Source organism: Salmo salar, chromosome ssa04, assembly GCF_905237065.1.
Source record: "Salmo salar chromosome ssa04, Ssal_v3.1, whole genome shotgun sequence".
NCBI classification, from domain to species: domain Eukaryota; kingdom Metazoa; phylum Chordata; class Actinopteri; order Salmoniformes; family Salmonidae; genus Salmo; species Salmo salar.
The window spans coordinates 59,117,804-59,127,570 of NC_059445.1; positions in this window are offsets into that span (position 1 = coordinate 59,117,804).

Consider the following 9,767-nt stretch of genomic DNA (forward strand, 5'->3'; position numbering starts at 1 on the left):
ATTTGGAATCCAGACCAAAGGACAGATTTCTATCGGTCTAATGCCCATTGCTCGTGTTTCTTGGCCCAAGCAAGTCTCTTCTTATTGGTGTCCTTTAGTCCTGGTTTCTTTGCAGCAATTCAACCATGAAGGCCTGATTTCACGCATTCTCCTCTGAACAGTTGATGTGTCTGTTACTTGAACTCTGTGAAGCATTTATTTGGGCTGCAATTTCTGAACTTATCCTCTGCAGCAGAGGTAACTCTTAGTCTTCCATTCCTGTTGCAGTCCTAATGAGAGCCAGTTTCAGCATTGCGCTTGATGGTTTTTGCGACTGCATTTTCAAAGTTCTTAATGTTCTGTATTGACTGACCTTCATGTCTTAAAGTAATGATGGTCTGTCGTTTCTCTGCTTATTTGAGCTGTTCTTGCCATAATATGGACTTTGTCTTTTACCAAATAGGGCTATCTTCTGTATACCACCCCTACCTTGGCATAACACAATTGATTGGCTCAAAAGCATTAAAAATTACACAAATTAACTTTTTACCAAGGCACACCTGTTAATTGAAATGCATTCCATGTGTATAACTGTCAGCATAGCTGTCATCAAGGCAAAGGGTGGCTACTTTGAAGAATCTCCAATTTTGTTTTCGGTTATTACATGATTCCATATGTGTTATTTCATAGTTTTGATATCTTCACTATTATTCTACAATGTAGAAAATAGTAAAAATGTAGAAAAACCCTTGACTGAGTAGGTGTTCTTAAACCTTTGACCAGCAGTGTGTGTTGGTTGTGTTTCTAGTCGGTCAGACCAGAGAGGAATAGAGGCTCCTGGACATATCTATCATTCTGTTCAGTTCATAATGATGTCATAAATATTTCAAATTCCAGACATAATACAGTACAATGATATGACTGTGGACAGAATTTCCTTGGATATTCTTTTGGGTTTTTGCAAGGGACTTGCAGTTGTGTTCTGGATCTGTGGGATTTTTTAAATTTAATTTTTTTCACCTTTTTTCCCATTTAGGTTCCTAATCCTTGTTTCTCCCCCCCAACACTTGATCATTTCATCCCTCTCTTTTTAAACGTTTCTCTTCGACTGGCTGAGGAGAAACTCCAACATATCCTGTACAGGAAGTTATTTCTAGAATTATTACTCGTTCTATTAATTATATTTCTTTCAGTTTGCTGTTAGCAACATGGAGAGTGACTTGGGATGTGTTTATACAGGAAGCACAATTCTGATATTTTTCCACTAATTAGTCCTTTGACCAATCAGAATGCTATTTTGACAATAATTGGATAAAATATCAGAATACTTCTGCTTGTGTAAATGCGGCCTTGGATGTTTTTTATATATATATGTTACATTTTCTGCACCCACCAACCTCTGTGAGAACCTAGATTGATGTCTATTTTAAGTAAATGACTGGCAGATAAGCACATCCTATAATCGTTTTATTATATGCACATGGGCTTGTATCAGTTTACAAACTGCGCTGTCATACTAACAATACGCCGCAGCAGAGAAGTAATGTCATATTCTAACTGTGCTCTTTATTAGGAATGCGCTGTCGGTACCAGGACTTAAAAAGCAATGTATTTGTGTTTTGGTCACACAGGAAAAAGTATATGAAACAACTTACTTACAATGTGACATATACCTTTACTAGACATCTGCTGTGCTATGTCATAGTTGTAGAATTCATGCAATAATGTTTTATTCTGTAGTTGTCCATCTGTGCTGGTAGGGCCAGGAAAGATTGTCAGAATGTTGGTCAACATTTTGTGAGTCTGATGGAGTGGCATTTGAATGGAATTTGTCTGATGTGATTGTAAAGATCATCTGAGATTGTTTCTTCGGTGGTGAAACTAAAATAAGCTATTTCAAAGGCTGTTGTCGTCTAGTTAGTGCTGATACTTTCTATGTTTTTGCATTTATTGAAAATACTAAATATCTACTTGGACATGGTTCATAGACTGGCTGTATCAGATAAGTGAGGGATTGAATGTGCGGTGCATTAGTTACTGACAGATGGTAAAGTATCCTAGATTTGTACTTTATTTACTCTTTCAAATGAAAAGGTGATATATGGATCTATAAAGGCATTAATACATGTTTTGATTGATAAGAGCCCATCCCCAGTTTAATTTGTGACTAGTTGTTTTGGTTATGTGCAGTTTTGGCATGTCTTAAGACTAGTTTTTTTTTTTTTAGCATCAGACATGACAAGTTGGGTATTTTAGTATTGAATGTGTGGCCCAGCCTTTGGCTGAAGAAATGTTGCATTGATTTTGGATGTAATTCATTCGAGGGCTTCTAAATACATTAAAACAAACAAAAATTGTGTTGTAAATTGAGATTTATTTTCAATATGAACTATGTATGGCTTGAAGTACTAGAAAACGTATCTAGTTAAAATGTTTGAACAAAAGTCAGATTTCCTGTTTTTATTCTATTTACTCAGTGTTCCTCTCACCCAAATGTGTTTGCTCCTCAATCACATTACTGTACATTTGAATGTGACTTTTTTTATGGGCTTGCCACTGTATGGCGCACTTACTCCTTTCTAGCCTGAGCCGTAGAGCAAGCCAGTCTATCGGTCTCAGAAGCCTCTTGCCAGGGTTGTACATCATACAGACAAGCAAACATCCAGTGAACACTCAAATTATTTCTCAAGAACAGTTCAGCTTTTCAACATGTTCTATATTGTTATCACAGTATAATTATACACATCTGTTTGTTTCATGTGGTTCTCAACTAAGATTTAACCACATGTCTATTTGGGTGATGGTTTTGTTTTTAGCTGACATTTTATTTGAGGACATTTTCTTATGGCTGAATTTTGAGGTGTGTATAGAGCTTATTTTAAAATGGGCCATCTTGTTTGAGTGAAGTACACTGATCAAACTGGGTGGGAAGTTATTAGCTGATACAAAGGCTGCTTTTTACTTTATTTCTCCCTGTGTCTATTCAGGACATTGCTTCTGTGCCAAAGAGGTCAATGAGCTTGATTTGGCTTAGGTACAAGTTCCATTCATAAAGTGTGTGTGCGCGCAGGAGGTAGGGAGGCTGTCTTTTCATTGATAACTTCTATTTACTGCAATGGGGAGGTGTCCTGGGCCACAATTCATAGACCTTGGCACTACTAGGCCTCTGTCAGAGGTGCCAAGGTTTATTAACACTGCAGACTCACGTAGGCCAGCTCACATCTGGAACAGGCCCCGCACACATCCCCCTGTTGTGGAGCAGAAGATAGGATAGCAATGTTGTATGGTTAACCTTTTACATAAACATTAACAGGCTGCCTAGTGTGTTTACCCTCGTGCTGTCATTGCGTGTAACTGTGCAGGCTGCCTGATGTTGTCAGAAGGGGAAATGGCCATAACACAACCAGACAGGAGGATTTGTCTTGGTCAGGATGAATGGGCTGTTCTTCTTTTGGAACGAGATGAAAGCCAGCACTAACATGATAGCAACCCAAAATATACAGTTGAAATGAATATCTCAAATAAACCATGGTACCTTGTCATATACATTGGAGATACTGAATTGAGAAGTTTGGATGTTGTCAATGTATTTTTTAGTGTTACATACTGTATATTGGAGTCTGAGCCTCTATCCTTATATTGTTCTGGGTCCATATTCATAAAGAATCTCATAGTAGGAGTGCTGATCTAGGATTAGGTCACCCCTGTTTATAGAATCTTATTCAAAATTAGCAAAACAGATCCTAGATCAGAACTCCTACTCGCTTTATGAATATGGGCCCTGATATTCCTGAGATGCAACAGCACCAGACATTAGATGCAATGTGTTAAGTCCTTTAAATCTTTTACAGCAACAGTGGCATTTATTTGTCTTATCACATTTAAATCATCCAAGAGAGAACATTAGAGTCTGATCTCCAGCTTGTGTTGTGCAGGAAAGAGAATTCTGGTTTCAAATCTAGACCGTTGCACCATATTCGGCCATTGGGACAGTTTCTGCTTTACTTGGCTTGGATTCACTCACAAAGCAATAACACTGAAAAGTACAGGTCATGAACCTTGAAATGCCAATGGAAGCAACTTGAGATCTTTAAAATGTTCTGCTCCCTAATATGATTCTTGAAATAACGTTTGTAAATGAAAAAGCCAATATAGCCAGGTTTAATGAGTAAGGAGCAGTCCACCTGCTGGGGGTTAGGTGTGGGGAGGGGGAGGAAGCATAAGCCGCCATACTCTCTTCCTCCTATATTTACAGAGAGGAAGGTGCGACACGAGAGGATTCACTCCCGTTAAAATCTGTCCACAATAAGCAGAATCGTAGGTGACCTACCTTCCCGCCTTTGGGACGACGACTCCCATTGTTAGGGCGGAGACAAGACCATCTCGTCATTATATACAGTAGCTCTGGTATTACCCTCATTATGTGGAGACCATATAATTACAGATCAGATATGCCAAACCTCCCAATCAATTGTGCAAATAGGCTAAACCTCAGCCAACTTCCAGGCAGGTGGCCACCAGCCTGACAAACTGCCCCTGTGAAACAAGGTCACTACCTGGTCTGGGTGTCTAGGACTGTGGGCTGGGAGCCAGGCGGACTGGGATGTCAGGGCCTGGGGATGATGGCCACCAGCCTGACAAACTGCCCCTGTGAAACAAGGTCACTACCTGGTCTGGGTGTCTAGGACTGTGGGCTGGGAGCCAGCGGATGCGGCCTGGGGATGATTCCACCATCAGCCCCTTAAACAAGGTCACTACCTGGTCTGGGTGTCTAGGACTGTGGGCTGGGAGCCAGGCGGACTGGGATGTCAGGGCCTGGGGATGATTGTGGTTGGGTGTGGTTGGTTACAGAATAGGTAGTTACTACCCTAAACAGAACCACCAGTAAGTAGCCTTTTCTCTTATTAACCTTTGACCACTTATTCACCATGGCCATGCCTATTGATGACAGGTCTGTTCATTGTCTACGCCTATCTGAAAAATTCCAATGATACTAGTTGTTGGAGGGGGCTACCTACCCTCAGTTCGTCTTGAGCATGTGACTGTACAGAGACAACAGAGCCCAACATTCATCTCATTGCTATTAATAAAGCCTGAACATGCAGGTACAGTACTAGCAAAGTGGAACCTTGGGAATATGTTGTTGTTTTTAAGTCCCTGTACAAGACTTGCACACTTTCACATTTTCCAGAACATCTGATAATCTGGAAGATCATTAGTGCAGCCATGCAGTTTTTTTGTTGTTGCAATAAATGGTACTAGAGCAGGAGTATTTAGTAGGTCTATTTGGTTCATCACATTTTCCATTGCATGCTTACCTTTACATTTAATGATCCATGATTTCCTGCCTAAATGCCTTGGCATACTTAAACAATAGTTTGTTTGTGAATGTCTGTGTATTTGATACCCATATTGAAGGTAATTGCGTGTTAAGGGTGTGACAGATTTAATTTCAGTTATGCTCCATTTACTATTTTCACATGAGTACTATCAAGACTGCTCTTGTCATTTAATTATAGAACTTTAGCACATGCTGCACAACTATTATAACATTCAATCATATTATGCATTAATAGACTGTGCCAACTCTGGTTTAAATGACACACTCACTCACCAATGAGTCAATATTTGCAGTTAGGGACTCAAAATTAACTGGATACATTTCCAGGAAAAACTGGCACCCCCCTGGTCTATTAGAATTACACAGTACAGCATACTGTACAGGACAGTAAAAAAACAGGGAAGAGGAGGTCAAATCACTCAGAACCACTCCAATACTGCTGTCAGATATGGTGTGTGTGTGTCCAGGTTGGGGGAGCTGTCAAATCTTAAATCTCCCTTCCATGCACATGACCTAAGAACGAGTGAGTGTGCGTGCTCGCGTGCATGTGTGTGTTTGTTGAGGCTGGCTGAGGGATTGGTTGATGAGGGCCTCATTCACAATGTTTTGTCTGTGACAGTTTTGGGTGGACATTGACTAGAAATGGAGACATCCGGAGGCCTTGTGCATTTCAATGTTTGAGCAAGGAACCAAACCAAGGCCCTTCCTCCTCCCACCCGTTGGAGGTTGGAGTGGGAGACACAGATAGCAGGGAGGCAGATCCCTATGTAAGTTTGTTCTGGACTTGGTGGGTGCAATGCAATTTGGTTGTATTTCACAGATGACCTCCCCTTGTTTGGCATTTAGGGGTGAACTTGGAGCTCGCAAGGACATGACTGAGAATGACTGATGGAGAGTTTAGACTAGGTAATGAAACCATGCTTAGGAGTATCAGGAAAAGAGAGCTGTTTTGTTGCCCACCTAGTTTTTACCCCCACGTGATTCAGGTTTGCTTTTTGCAACCAGAACTTGGGGGATTTTGCCTGTTCTATGTCTTGTCTTCCAAAGAAAACAAATTATAAGCAACATGTTGGATTTGCACATCAGCATATTCTTTGAAAACACTCTTGGTTGTTTTTCTTTCAATGCTTTTGTCAACAACAAAAAACTCAACCTTAACCACTCCAAGCCCTGGGGTTACTAATAGAGCTCCACAGTGGAGGTGTCATAATACCCATAAAACCTAGCAGTCAAACAGGGAAATGGTTCCAATCGTTTTTCAACCATATATTTTTTAGAAACTCTTAAAATTAGGGCTGTGTTTTGTGTAGGCTTACCCTGGCTTTACGTTTGATAACCATGTAAATCTCTCTAGAACAGGGTGACTTTATCAATATATTCGGCTCTATTTACTCTCAGATTTGAAAATGCTAATTAGCATCAACGTAGACATCATGCAAGACTACAAATCCTTGCAAGCTCTGGCACGTCATCTCTAGCTGACACCTTTGCTTACAGGTATTGTGTCAATTTAAAACTTGCACAACACAGTTCACAGAATTTTCTATTTAAAGAAATGTTGCCAATTTATGAATTACAACATTTTGTTAACATTAGATAGTTAATCCAGAGATTCTTACCTTTGCCTCGATTTGGCAGTTTTGTTCAGATCATCATGACATTTGTAGTTCTTTATGATAGCCACATTAGCAGCTAATTAGCATTTCATTTTTGGGGGGGTAAATACAGGCGAATATATTGATAAAGTCACCTTGTCCTAGAGAGATTAACACGGTTCAGAAAACGTCACGCCAGAGTAAGCCTACACGAAACAAAGCACTTATTTTAAGTGTTTCTAAAATCCCCTATGGGAAAAATGAATGGTGGAAAAACGATTTCCTTGTTTGCCAACTAAGTTTTATGGGAATTATGTTGTACTGTTGTACTCTATATGCAATCTATGGGAATACGCCTTTGGGTGCACTGCTAATAAGACTAGATTTTCCCCTAGAAGCTGAAGGTATTGTGTCCTTTGGGATATGGTTAGTCAAATTCAATTTAGTACAACTTATTTTATTAACCCTCTGCTCATTGTAGCCCGATCAATTGAATAACTGTCTAACTTTCTGTCTCTTTCCTGTGAATGAACACTGTGGGAATGGGACTGGGAATGCTAGATGGGGATGTATGTGGTCTGGGAATGCTGAATGACTGATGAGGAGGGAACAGGAAATAACAACACACTTGTGAATGATTTTCAACACCGCTGTTGTTTCAACAAGGTTGCACGGACGGGTGGCTATAGGGGTGGTGGCGTGGGAGTTGTTGTGGAGCAATAGGATGGAAACCCGATCCCATCCACTCTAACTGAGACGAATGTTAACACCTGCATGGTAGGGCATTCCACTGCTGCTTGGCACATTCCCTTATTCCCGGCCCTCTGAACATTCAGCCAATCAGAGGGATCACAGAGGGAGGGCAGGACGAGTTGTCATCAGCTCGTTCCTCTGCCACCACTATCTCCTATCTCATGCCGGTCTGTCAGTCAGTCACTCAGCTAGGGACGTTACAGGTTAGCCTGCCAGGCCCAACACCTGCCTCCTTTGTTAGTATTGTGGGGTCTGTGTGCAGGTCGAATGTGAAATTAGGATTAAGTGTATTTTCTGTTGTGAATATTTGCCATGTACACATGTATGTTCTATGTTTGGAAGAAAGGGATAGGGGGATACCTAGTCAGTTGTACAACTGAATGCATTCAACTGAAATGTGTCTTCTGCATTTAACCCTCTGAATCAGAGAGGTGCGGGGGGCTGCCATTATCGACATCCACGTGTTCGGCGCCCGGGGAACAGTGGGTTAACTGCCTTGCTCAGGGGTAGAACGACAGATATTTACCTTGTCAGCTCGGGGATTCAATCCAGCAACCTTTTGGTTACTGGCCCAATACTCTAACCACTAGGCAGTGTTATCCCCAGAGTGTTTGTTCAAACTTGTAAGCTATGAGGTTAGTTAGGCCCACTGTTGTGTTATAAAGCCAAAGGGTTGATTGATCTAATGGTGAACAAGTGAGCAGAGGGTTAAGCTAGTCCCTTGTGATTAGACGCTCCATTTGATTTCACACTAATCCCTGTCAAACTTTCTCTTGGCACTTGTTGCATAATGGGGGCTAGCTGCACATACTGTAGTCTGCATGTGACTCTCCTCCAGTGAGGATTAGCGATAGCCTAGTGCAGAGTGGGGTAATTCGTGGTGCTGAGATAATGGACCCATGGACTCAATTTCCTGGGCTCTCAGACCAGTGCAGGTGGCTGAGGAGCTCAGGTTACACACCCCAGTGAAAGTTCCTCTCCAGCTCCCCCACCCCTCTGACAATCCCCCTTCCCACTACTCCCTCCTCTTCCCTCTTCACCTCCTATTGCCATCCCTCACAATCTGAAAATTCCTGCGGATTATCCCTAATTCTTCTGACAGATGGACACACTTAATCTACCTCAGGCAGGCTGGGAATAAGTGGTACAACCTGTGAACAGGCAGCTCAGACAGCCACCTGTTAGGAGCCCCTGTCACATGATAGACATGGTATCGCCACACTATCTGGTTAAAGACTGGAGAGAGAAAGCTGGCTCATCCAAATGCTTCCGCTTTCTGTTTCCTCCCTGCCATTCGGACAGATTGTCGAGGGTGTCGAGTTAGAATAGGAGGTCTATTCTCAGAGGAAGAATTGGTTTAGAATGGTTACAAGGGGAAAACTTATCATTCATTTGATTTATGTGGCACTTTTGCAAGGGCTTAAAGGGCTTTACATTGTATCTCACCTATTTTTGGCAGGAATATGTAGACTACATTGCAAGAGATCTCTGCAATGAGAGGGGAGGTGGTATACAATTTAAATAAAACAATCCAATCAGGGTAAACTTAAACATAATCAAGATCTTAAAACACAGCATGTGATTTTAAAAAGGTTTTCCCCAAACCTAAAGGTTTCCACCTAAAACCTGCATGGCCCAGCAGCCAGATGGCCGTCGTTGTTGAACTGTGAGTGTTTTACATGTCCAGGGAACCTGAGAGTGCTTCCATGAGACCAGGACCTTGACCAGAACCCAACCAGACAACAGGTGAGCGGTTACGGTCACAGGCACATCTCATTGATATTCTAACCTATTGCACTTTCCCAGAGCACCATTCCCCCTGTGGACACACATTATTGCATTACAGGGCCTTTGGCTTTGATCGGCTGAATGCGAAGCAGATCGCAGGCAGCCGCGGAGGGCTAAACGGGAGCTAATGTAACCAGCGTGGCCATGAGGAGAAGAGAGAAAAGAGTGGGGCTCAAGCCCAGCACAATGACCTCTTTCAGAGCCTGTTGGTCGGGCTTAGAAGAGAGAGGCTTGTACACAGCAGCAGTGAAATGAGCAGCTTTCCGAATCCAACACCTCTGTTTGGCAGTTCCAAGGGCATTTAGGAGGCA